The sequence below is a fragment of the Pistacia vera genome, unplaced genomic scaffold (genome assembly GCF_008641045.1).
Source record: "Pistacia vera cultivar Batoury unplaced genomic scaffold, PisVer_v2 Contig1440, whole genome shotgun sequence".
NCBI classification, from domain to species: domain Eukaryota; kingdom Viridiplantae; phylum Streptophyta; class Magnoliopsida; order Sapindales; family Anacardiaceae; genus Pistacia; species Pistacia vera.
The window spans coordinates 7,056-17,950 of NW_022195511.1; the positions used below are offsets into that span (position 1 = coordinate 7,056).

Consider the following 10,895-nt stretch of genomic DNA (forward strand, 5'->3'; position numbering starts at 1 on the left):
GGTGATTTTGTAATAAATTAAAGTTTTATATAAACGGGAGTGTTTTATCTAAATCTGAAATATTAGGGGTTAAAAGAAATTATTCAAAAATTAATAATAAAAATAACATTATATTAATATTTGAAAAGGGTATAATTTATTAATTTAAATAATATACCCACCAATTTATTCTCCATAACTAAACATATTAATATAACATCCCACTAACTAATCAAACAGATTTTTTTAAATATATTCTCAATAATCTTCTAAAATAATCTATCTTTCTAGTAATCTAATATTTTCAGTAATCTAACATCCCTAAACGAAACGTTCCTTAGTTTCACAGTTTGAAATGTAGTAGGGGAGAGGTCCCATCAAGGTCTTTGTAGAAGTAAATTCTGAAATAGTCTTTCACATCTGTTTCTCTGTAAATGGAGGGTTTTCATCTGATAATAACTCTTTGGTCGGTGCATAAACTACAGAGCTATTCTCCCTTGCAACTTGGGGTCAGAAGAAACACACCACTGAAATTCTTGGGCCTACTTCCTTCACTACTATGTGACTGACGCTTATGAACTTGTCATTGGAAATCAGCCGGAGAAACAACAAAGTCAAAATCAGTAAGCAAACGGGATATTATTCTGTTTTCCGCTAAACTAAAATTTTGATAGATAATTTCAATATAGTCACACATTAACTGTAGTCAGGAATTTGCCTGTAGAAGATCTCCGATGTTTATCACCATAGCTCCATCCATGGGAGGAACATCAACCCATTGGTTGTCATGAAGAACATGAAGACCGCCTATTTGATCCTGTAAAAGTATGGTGATGAAGCTACCATCAGTATGCTTTTTGGTGCCCATGGTTAATTCTGGTTCAGGGCATGCTGGGTAATAATGACCCAGAAGGAGAAGCCCTTCTTCGCAATTAATTTCTTTCAAATGACTGGGACTGAGCCCAAGAGCCTCTAACAGTAACTCCAACAATGTACGCCCCTATCTCATCACATGACTTTTGTATTCCATCACTGTATCTCTGCAACTCAACAAATGTTTGCATTAGCCAAGTGGCTCTGGTTTTAAATACACAAGCAGCTTTGAAGAGAATCATAATGTCAAGTTGAATACAGAGTTATAAGATACTATACCTGCATACATCTGGTAATTCTTCAGGATTAGGTGAATCAGGAACCAAATAGCAACCAAATGTATCCCTCCAACTAGCAGCTGGCGCATGGTAGAGATCGAAGTTGGACATGTAAAATACCCTTTTTGTAAAATCCAGCGTATAAAACTCTATCTTCACCTCAGTGTCCAGCTCATGAAATCTACGAATCCCATTTCTTATCTCATCCAAAACACTTACCGGAATTCCATGATTGACGACTTGAAAGAAACCCTACTTCTCGCTAGCATTTCGAACTTTGTTGACGACCTCAGCCTGTTTAATTGGATCTTCATGGATGCCCAGGAGGTCTACTAATGGGATACTTAACTGCAAATTATTTGCTGGCTTCTCACGTGGTATATTCTGTTCGGACTTGAACATACTTGGAACTTTTGTTACTCCAGCATCAAGAAGTCCCTTGACACCAGCTTTTGAATCATCAAAAGCTTTTAACTCACTTTTGCTATTGTAGTTAGACCGATCATGATCAGTTTCTACTTGAATTTCTGGATCAGCACCTGTAACCATTTTTCTTCTCTTAATGAGGTTAAATTTCAAACAAACAATTATAAAAGCCTTTTGTTATCAAATTAATGGCAGGGGAGAGATGGAGGATCTTCAAAAAGCAAGTCACAACAATAAGTTTGTTACAAACTCTTGTGTCCTTCACTTGGATGGAAAATAATTCATTCCTAACACATCCAAAAGTATTTTTGTTTGATGGTCATTGCAACCACATGTACCTGTGTCTACATTACTTTTCTTGAAACTCTGCGCAAAAACAACTATTTTTTTAGAAAGGATAAAGTGTGATAAGATCAACGAAAAAAAAAATTTTGTATTTGTCTGTATAATGTATTGTGGACATGATTCAAGAAACTAATTATAATGTACATAAAAGAAAGAAGTCAAATACAATTAATTAGCTTGTTGATCTGTTGCCATGCTTGATCTACTACTGCCATTATTTCTACGTCTACACCTGGAGGCTATTGAAAATGTTTGCAGCTCCTGGTTTCTACAAATTAATATATTCTTCTACCTGATTGTTATTTTACTGGGGCTTCATTAAATAATGTAGAGTAAATGACATATTTCCACCCAAGGTTTAGCGAAATAGAAACTGCCCGCCCCTGGCTTCATAAATTTTCTGTTCTCATCGTTAAATTAAAACAAAATCATTTAATATAACCACCCTTGGCTTCATAAATTTTCTATTCTCATCCTTAAATTAAAATAAAATCATTCAATATAACAGTCAAAGGATAAAGTGGTCATTTGTATTTTATTAAATCTGAAATAGAGAGATTGAGAAGGGTTAATTAATTCTGGAGCTGTGTGTTTTGTATCGTAAATTTATTATAGTTAGAGAGTTAAAAACCCTGGCCCACTGAGGAGAAGAAGAAGAATTTGCGTGCATCTGTTGTGGAGAATCTATAGAATCAATATGGTGATAGTAGTTAGATGGCGGTGGTGGCAATGCCTGGGTAGCTGCAATGCCTAGGTGGTGGTGGTAGTGGTAGTGGTAATGGCTAGGTGATTGGAGGTAGGATGATGTGAAGGTTGAAGAAGAAAATATTATTATAATAAATTTAAAAGTAAGATGGTTATTTTTTTAATCCTACTAATCTGGGGGTTAACAAGTGATTTATTAATTTATTTGTTAAGGGTAGTTTGACAATAACACTAAAAATCAATGATGATGTTAATTTAAGAGTGGAAACTTGAATTTATGAAACCAAAGGGCGGAAACTGTTATTTCGCTAAACCTAGGGTGCGAGCTTGTCGTTTACTCAATAATGTATAATGTTGTTGTTAATTGTTATGAAGTCATTGAACCGTACAGGGACTAGTCCCTACTGAGTCCTGACTCCAGATTTTATTTTTAATTTAACTTCTTAAAAGTTTTCAAGTAGAGTGAATATCTGAATGACTTTATAATGTTTAAGATCGTAAGCTTGATCTTCTGTAAGATCATGAATGCGATGGGCACTTATTGTCAAACAAAACCAAATAAAAAAAAAAAAAAAATTGACTATGCTTTACAAGCGCAACTGCATTATTGAGTAAAAAAAATAGGTAGGGTAACAAAATTAAAAAATGTTAATGATATCCTTAAGTTTTGACTTAATTATAAGGATTATCACAAAAAATTCTCTACAGTCAGATTATGTCAGTTTTAATATATTTGTCATCTGAAATTGTTGTGTGTGATTTTTTCACCAAGTTTGGAGTATTGCGAGGTTATAGCCAATCCAGAACCAGCTCAACTCTGTCGATTGTCTGACCCAACATAAGCTCATCGAGTTATGACTCGACTTATCACAAGCTAGTCGCGACCAATCCTTATAGTTGTTCAACCAATTCACAGATAACTTCAAATCTCGGATATCTCGGGAAAGATCAGATCGACAGCAATCGTTGCGCAATCATAGCGCCCAATCGCAAGAATATCGGAGTTGCATTTCAAACTTGATTATAATCCCTTTATTTTTCTCTATTTTCTTTGTACAAACTTTGTGTATAAACCCCTTTCAATGATGAGAAAGAGGTTTGCAAATGTGATTAGGATTGTCATTGTAAGCTCTCACAACAAATACTAAGAACAATGGACGTAGGCTCAAGAGTTCATCTCGCCGAACCACTTTAAACATCTCTTTGTTATTTTCCTTATTGCATTTCATTGTTTATTCACTACTGGTTATCTGTAATCATGCACACATTAGTTCCGGTTTCGACAAGGTCAATTGAATCGCTCTAGTAGGTGTATTTTTTGCATCAACATTTTGGTACTAGAAAGAGGGCCTCCGCTACAATCTCAGAAATTTCGGTTAATAGCCATAGTGATCTAACCAATCAAGGCCCGAAATGGTACGTACAAGGTCGAAAACTACCACCGGGAACCACGACAATATGGAGACCACCCACTAGGAGGTGCAACAAGACGCCGCTAGGCATTGACCACCAATGTCGCCAACTCAACAGGCCACGAATAACTAGGGAGTAGGGACGTCAAACCCCGAGAATGGCGAACTGACGGAAATGATCAGAACAATGGTTGCACAAGTGGTGCAACAGAACATGGCTGAGCTGAGAAATCAATAACCAATCGCATAGAACCTTGACTGGCCACGCTTCACCGATATCACCTTCACAAGTTGGAATTCAACCGGTGACCAGTCTGGTTCATCGGCACCGAGAGGCGACCAACACCCCCGACATCACAAAGTACACTCTACTCATGAGTGTGAGTCCCGTGAGCAAACTAACCCCGGTAGATGACTAGGGAAATAGCCAATGAGAGAATGCCTAGCGATATCCCCAACATCAGCATGCCGGTTTTAACCCACGCCCAAGACAAGCTCGCGAGACGAGTCAAGTGCGCCAATTTGGCAATGACCGACGTTGCGGTTACAACTAACGTTGCAAGCAACGTACTGATGAGCATGATAGCACCTACCAGCCTAACCATCATGACTCAACCTCACGTATCAATGCGCATAATGGAGGGGGCTCATAATTAACAGATTTACAAACTCACTTGCTCGAGGTAAGGCTGAACAGAGCCAACCAAGGCAATCACAACAAGGACTTGGATTGGGTGCAGAAAATGCTCGACAATCTAAGAGCTTGCCAGAACAATGCGGCGGAAGAAATAGTGAGCTGTCCCTTCACAAAGGAAGTTCGCCAGACCCTCCTCCCTAAGTATTCAAGGCGCTAGAAAGCAAGTTCGACGAGAAAAGAGATCTCAAAGACCACTTTGACACTTTCAATGACCTTATGGAGCTGCACCAAGTCTGTGACTTAGCAAAGTGTCGCTGCTTTGCAGTCACATTGGTAGGGGATGCCAAGAGGTGGTATAAGAGGCTCAAGGAGAACTCCATCAATTCTTGGCTACAATTCTCCTTGCTGTACTTGCAACAATTCCAAGCGAGGAGACAGTTTGCAATGACGCTCAGCTACGTGAGCAACATTTGTCAGGAGAGAGATGAAACATTGATATCATATTTAACGAGGTTTCAAAACGAGCAGGCAAAGGTCGCGACTGCACCTGAAGAGTCGATCTAGACTTTGTTGATTGCAGGCATTAGGCCGCAAATAGAGCTGTGGAAGAGCTACAAAGTGAAGACCATGTGAGCCTAACCAGGTTTTACCAGATGGCTGTCAAGCATCAGTGAGTAGAAAGCTAGCTGGCCACCCTAACCAGAAGCTCGCCAAGAAGAGCCTAAACAGGCGACATGATCGCCCAACAGACAAGTGGAGGGGCCAAGACCGCAATAACAAGGATAAAAACAAGTCCTAAAAGAGACAAAGAATAGATAACTACAGGGACATGCAGCTTTTCCCTGCGATATGCCGAATATACCCTCCTCACGCAAGACATGGCTCACATATATGAAGCCTTCCATGAGGCGAAGAGACTGCCCGCTCCAGAAAGAATAAAGGGGCTTCAGGCAGAAGAGATCAGCCCAATACCAATGAGTGTCAGGCTTTAAAGGATGCAATTAAAGATCTGAATATGAAGGGGCCACCTAAAAGAGTTTATTAAAGAGGCACCAGCTCATGAAGATATTGGCGAGCAAAATAACCAAATCTAGCAAAACCCCGACCAATGCTAACAATGATGTCCTGGTAGGTATGATCTACAAGGAGCCTGATTTAGCCAGGAGCTCAAGGCGCTGTCACGAGTAATATGCCCGAGAGGCCAAAACAGACTTGGTCCTTCGAGTAGTGATGAGCTATGAACAGAAGCTGCCGAAGTGGCCTAGATAAGAGAGAGAGGTGGTAGGATTCACAGTCGAAGAATGTGAAGAATCCTCCCGCCATAATCATGATGTGATTGTAATTGTAGTTAGGATCGATAATGCCGGAGTACTGAGGGTGATGATTGATGAAAGAAGTGTAGCAAACATCATTTTCTTAGGAGCTTTTCGAGAAATGAGGTTCATAGAGAGGGACTTGAGGGCATGCTGATTGCTGCTCTATGGATTCATCGGGAACAGCCTAGTCCCCACGATCGACTGGCCCGTGACTCTGGGGATAGAACCCAAAATCAGGACGATGATGGCAGAATTCCTAATGGTGGACTGTCCGACCACATACAATGCCACCCTCAGAAGGCCAATCCTAGACGATCTGAGTGTAGTCACTTTAGTGTGCGGCCAAGCAATGAGGTTCCCAACTCCAGGTGGGGTTGCGATGATTAGAAGCTATGGAAAGGAATCTCGGGAATGTTACAACCGAGCCATCAATGCTGCGCTAAAATGAAAGCTCCCGAGAACCATGGTCATCATAGAGTCCAAGCCACACCCCGAACCTCTTAAAGATACAATAAATCCTCACATCCATAGGGAAGAGCCCGTAGTAAGGCCTACAAAAGAGCTGCGAGAAATACCTGTCAATGAGGAAGATCCAACTCGTGCATTAAAGGTCAACAACAGTCTGAGCAAAGAAATGGTCGACAATCTGGTGGGGTTTCTAAAGAAAAACCTTGACATTTTCGCATGGGTGCATGCTAACATGGTGGGGATCAGCCCCAAAGTAATGTACCACAAATTGAACATCGACCCAACAGCTCGACCCATAAGACAAAAAAAAAAAAAAAAAAAAGATCTATGGATGTAGAGCGTTCTAAAGTTCTCAAAGATGAAGTTGACAAGCTCCTGCATATCAACTTTATCAGAGAAGTGAAGTACCTAGATTGACTCGCCAACCCAGTCCTGGTGAAGAAGTCAAATGACAAGTGGTGAGCTTGCATCAACTTCACAAATTTAAATAAAGTCTATCCCAAGGACATCTTTCCGCTGCCTTGGATCGACCAATTAGTAGATGCGATAGTAGAGAACGCACTACTCAGCTTCATGGATACATACTCGGGATACAACCAAATCCTGATGTATCAACCCAATCAAGAACACACATTCTTTATTATTGACTAGGGTATTTATTGTTACAGGGTTATGCCATTTAGCCTGAAGAATGTTGGGACGACTTACCAGCACTTGGTGAACAAGATGTTCGCCGACCAAATTGGCAAAATAATGGAGGTGTACATCGATGATATGCTTGTCAAATCAAAAGTCACCAAAAGCCACATTAAGCACCTATGAGAAATGTTTGACATCCTAAGAAAATACATAATGAAACTCAACCCTCTGAAGTGTGCTTTCGGAGTAAGGTTGGGAAAGTTCCTGGGGTTCTCGGTAAATCAGCGAGGTGTTGAAGCCAAACCAGAGAAGATTCAATCTCTCTTAGACATAAAAAGTCTGACAAGCATAAGGTAGGTACAGAGCTTGACAGGGTGTGTGGCTGCACTTAGCAGGTTCATTTTCCGAGTCATGGATAAGTGTTTACCATTATTTGAGACCTTGAAAGGGAAGAAGGGTTTCAAGTGGATAGAGGAGTGCGAGAAAGGCTACCAAGAATTGAAGAAACATCTGGGATAACCTCCTTTATTATCAAAGCCCGTCTAGGGCGAGCCATTGTTGTTATATTTTTTGGTATCTAAGTCCGCGATCAACGCAGCTTTGGTACGTGAAGAAGGGGAAGTGCAGTGGCCGGTGTACTATGTGAGTAAGAGGTTGCTCGATGGGGAGACAAAATACCTCGAGATGGAAAAGCTTACCTATGCCTTTGTGATTGTCGTTAGGAAGCTGCGGCCCTATTTCCAAACGCACTTCATTCATGTGCTGACAAATTTTTTGTGGAGGAAGATATTGCAAAAGCCCGATGCATCGGGCAAATTGATCCAATGGACAATGGAAATGAGTCAATACGATATCAAGTACATCTCGAGGACAACAATCAAATGTTAAGCTTTGGCGGACTTCATTTCAGAATTCTCCTACTAATCAAAAGGAGAAGTAAGCCTGCCAGAGGCAAGCACCTAAGAGGAGAGCGAGCAGTAGAAGCCAAAGTATGACGATTTATGGAAATGGACTATAGATGTAGATAGGTCCTTAAATGAGAAGGGGGTAGGAGCTGGGCTCTTGCTTGAAATTTCAGAAGGGAACCTGATCAAGGTCGTAGTCAAATTCAGGTTTGCTGCCTCCAACAACGAGGCTGAGTACGAGGTATTGCTCGCGAGGATCTGCCTCGCCAAGGAAATGGGGGCAGAGTCCATCAAGATCTATAGTGACTCCCAGCTCGTAGTCCATCAAATTATCGAGGAATATCAGGCAAAGGAAGACATAATGACATCTTATCTCTGACAATTGAAATCCAAGCTTAAGCAGTTCAAATCCTTCACTGTTCTTTAGATCCCAAGGGAAAATAATTCAGTAACCAACGCTCTAGCTCTAACCTCTGCAGATACGACAAATGCCAAAGGTTCACAGATGTTCCGCGAGCTCCACCCCAAGAGTTAACTACTTTGACAGGCCTCTAGCCATTCGCAATTCGGGGCATCGACCTGATCGGCCTTCAACCTCAAGGAAAATGGGGGTTAAGTTCACAATAGTTATTGTGGACTACTTCACCAAGTGGGCAAAAACCGAGCCTTTAGTCACCATCACGTTGAACAAACTGAAGGATTTCGTCTACAAAAACATCATTTGTAGATTTGGAATCCCCCACACTATAATAACTGACAATAGAAAATAGTTCGACAATGAGGGCTTTAGATTTTTCTGTGAACAGCTTGGTACTAAGAAGAGCTTCGCCGCTGCTTATTTACCTCAAGCCAATGGTCAAGTAGAGGTTGTAAACAAAGTTATCAAGCACACCATTGAGAAGAAGCTCGACACCTTGAAAAAAAGATGGGTTGAAGAATTGCCCGAGGCCTTATGGTCTTACAAAACGACGGCCAGAAGCATGACAGGAGAAACCCCGTTCTCTCTATCATACGGGTGTGAAGCAATGGCCTAAGTGAAGTGGGGATTAGTTCTTTTCGGAGGGAAGTTTACAACGAAGAAACAAACGAAGATCTTCTCCACCTGAGGTTAAACATAATCGAAGAACATCGGGTCAAGTCTTAGTTAAGGCTTGCCTCATACCAGCAGCGAGCTAGACGATACTTTAATACTAAAGTCAAGAACAGGGACTTTGAAGTGGGTGGCCTAGTCCTCAGAAAGGTTGTCTAGGGTACATAAAACCCAAACTCGGGGGCGCTTGTGCCCAAATGGGAAGGTCCATTTATGATCTTCGAAAAGCTTGCACCAAGAACTTTCTACCTGGAACACCTCAATGGTGAAGTTGTTCTGCGAGCCTAGAATGCCGAGCATTTGCGAAAGTATTACCAATGAACAGTTTGGGTTCCAGCCATGTTTTGTCTATTGTAAGGTCATTTATGGCCAAAAAGTTCTATCAATAAAAGAGGTATTATTCATCAACTTTTCTTTGTTCGCCATTTTTTATTTATTGTTTATCATTTATCATTTATTGCTTCAAAAATCGCGACCTAAACGATTGCATCCAAAAACTTAGAGTTAAGAGTTTGGAAAAAGACAGCTCAGCCCAATAAGTCATGCCAAAATCCAACTCATTAAGGGTGAAATTCCCTAAATCGACAAAGTTACAATTGAAAAAATTGAAGTAAAACATGTCGAGGGAAGTCAGTCATAAGCTGGCAACCAAAACTCGAGACAGACAATGAGTCCGAAGTCGGAGTTGTCGCATAAGATTTCCTCGCATATATTTGAAAAGTTTCTCAAGAAGCGAGCTACGCATAACTTGGAACAAATTCGATTTTTTTATGATAAGTCCAATTAGGACGATTAAAACAACTCTACAGAAATAAAAAATTGCTCGACAGATATATGCAAAAATATCTTCCATTGATTGAAAAGTTTGGTTACAAACTAAACTTTAAAAAAAAAAAAAAAAAAGATACAAAAAGAAAAATTCCTAAGTAGGTGGAGGAGTGAGGGCATTATCGCCGATCAGACCATGAACCTTGTCGCCAACTAGGACAGATGGTTCCTTGATGGTAGGAGTCACGATGGCCTCTTTAGGGTTGGGAGCTGATACATCTTGCGGAGGCTTGGCCAGGGGAAGGTCAATAGCAATTTGGGGAAGCGTAACTAGGGGGGCCGAATCCTCAACCTCCTGCTTAAGGCCAGTTTTCTCCTTGCCTTCCTCGACTTCTTCTTGGCTCTCACCATCAAGCTCGAAGTCATCCGAGTAAACATAGGTCATCCCTTGAGCCTCAGTCCTTATTTTGTCAACCTCCCCCTAATAGGACCGTGGCAGAAAAGAGAAGTCAATTGATGGATGAGCTTCCCACAACTTTTGTACAAGGAAGGCTTCTTAGTAAATCGATGAGCAAAGGCAGCGGAAAAACAAAAATTATTGCCCATCGATGACTTTGACTTTGCCAAGATCAGGGTCTGATATATATATATTACATGCTTAAATTGAAATAACAAAGATCCATGCAAGGATTAGATTATACCCGCGTTTGGAGGCTTCGTCAATATCTCTGAACACCATTGTGTTACCGATTCAACAATGAAATTGAACTCATGTCGTCCACACGAAGACAGTTTGTCAGAGACTAAGAATTGATTTATCTAGAATCAATTATTGGCTTTAAGGAATCAAGTATTTGGAAGGATGAGAGTAAAGAAGATAAGAGAAAAAATTTCTCTTCGAAGAGTTCTCCATGGCAAGAAATGAAATTAGGGTAAAAACCTAATTTTTCTTTACTTATATAATAAGTAAAATATCCATTCCACCCCTCAAGTTTAGCATCAACCAAGCATTAGGTAAAATTGCATATTAACCCTCATTTAATTATTTAGTTAA

General features: G+C 40.4%; 1 pseudogene; it reads right to left on the reverse strand.

Moving 5' to 3' along the window:
• Window positions 1-322: 322 nt before the first annotated feature.
• LOC116123759 lies at window positions 323-1,679 on the reverse strand (annotated as a pseudogene).
• Between the last annotated feature and the right edge of the window lie 9,216 nt (window positions 1,680-10,895).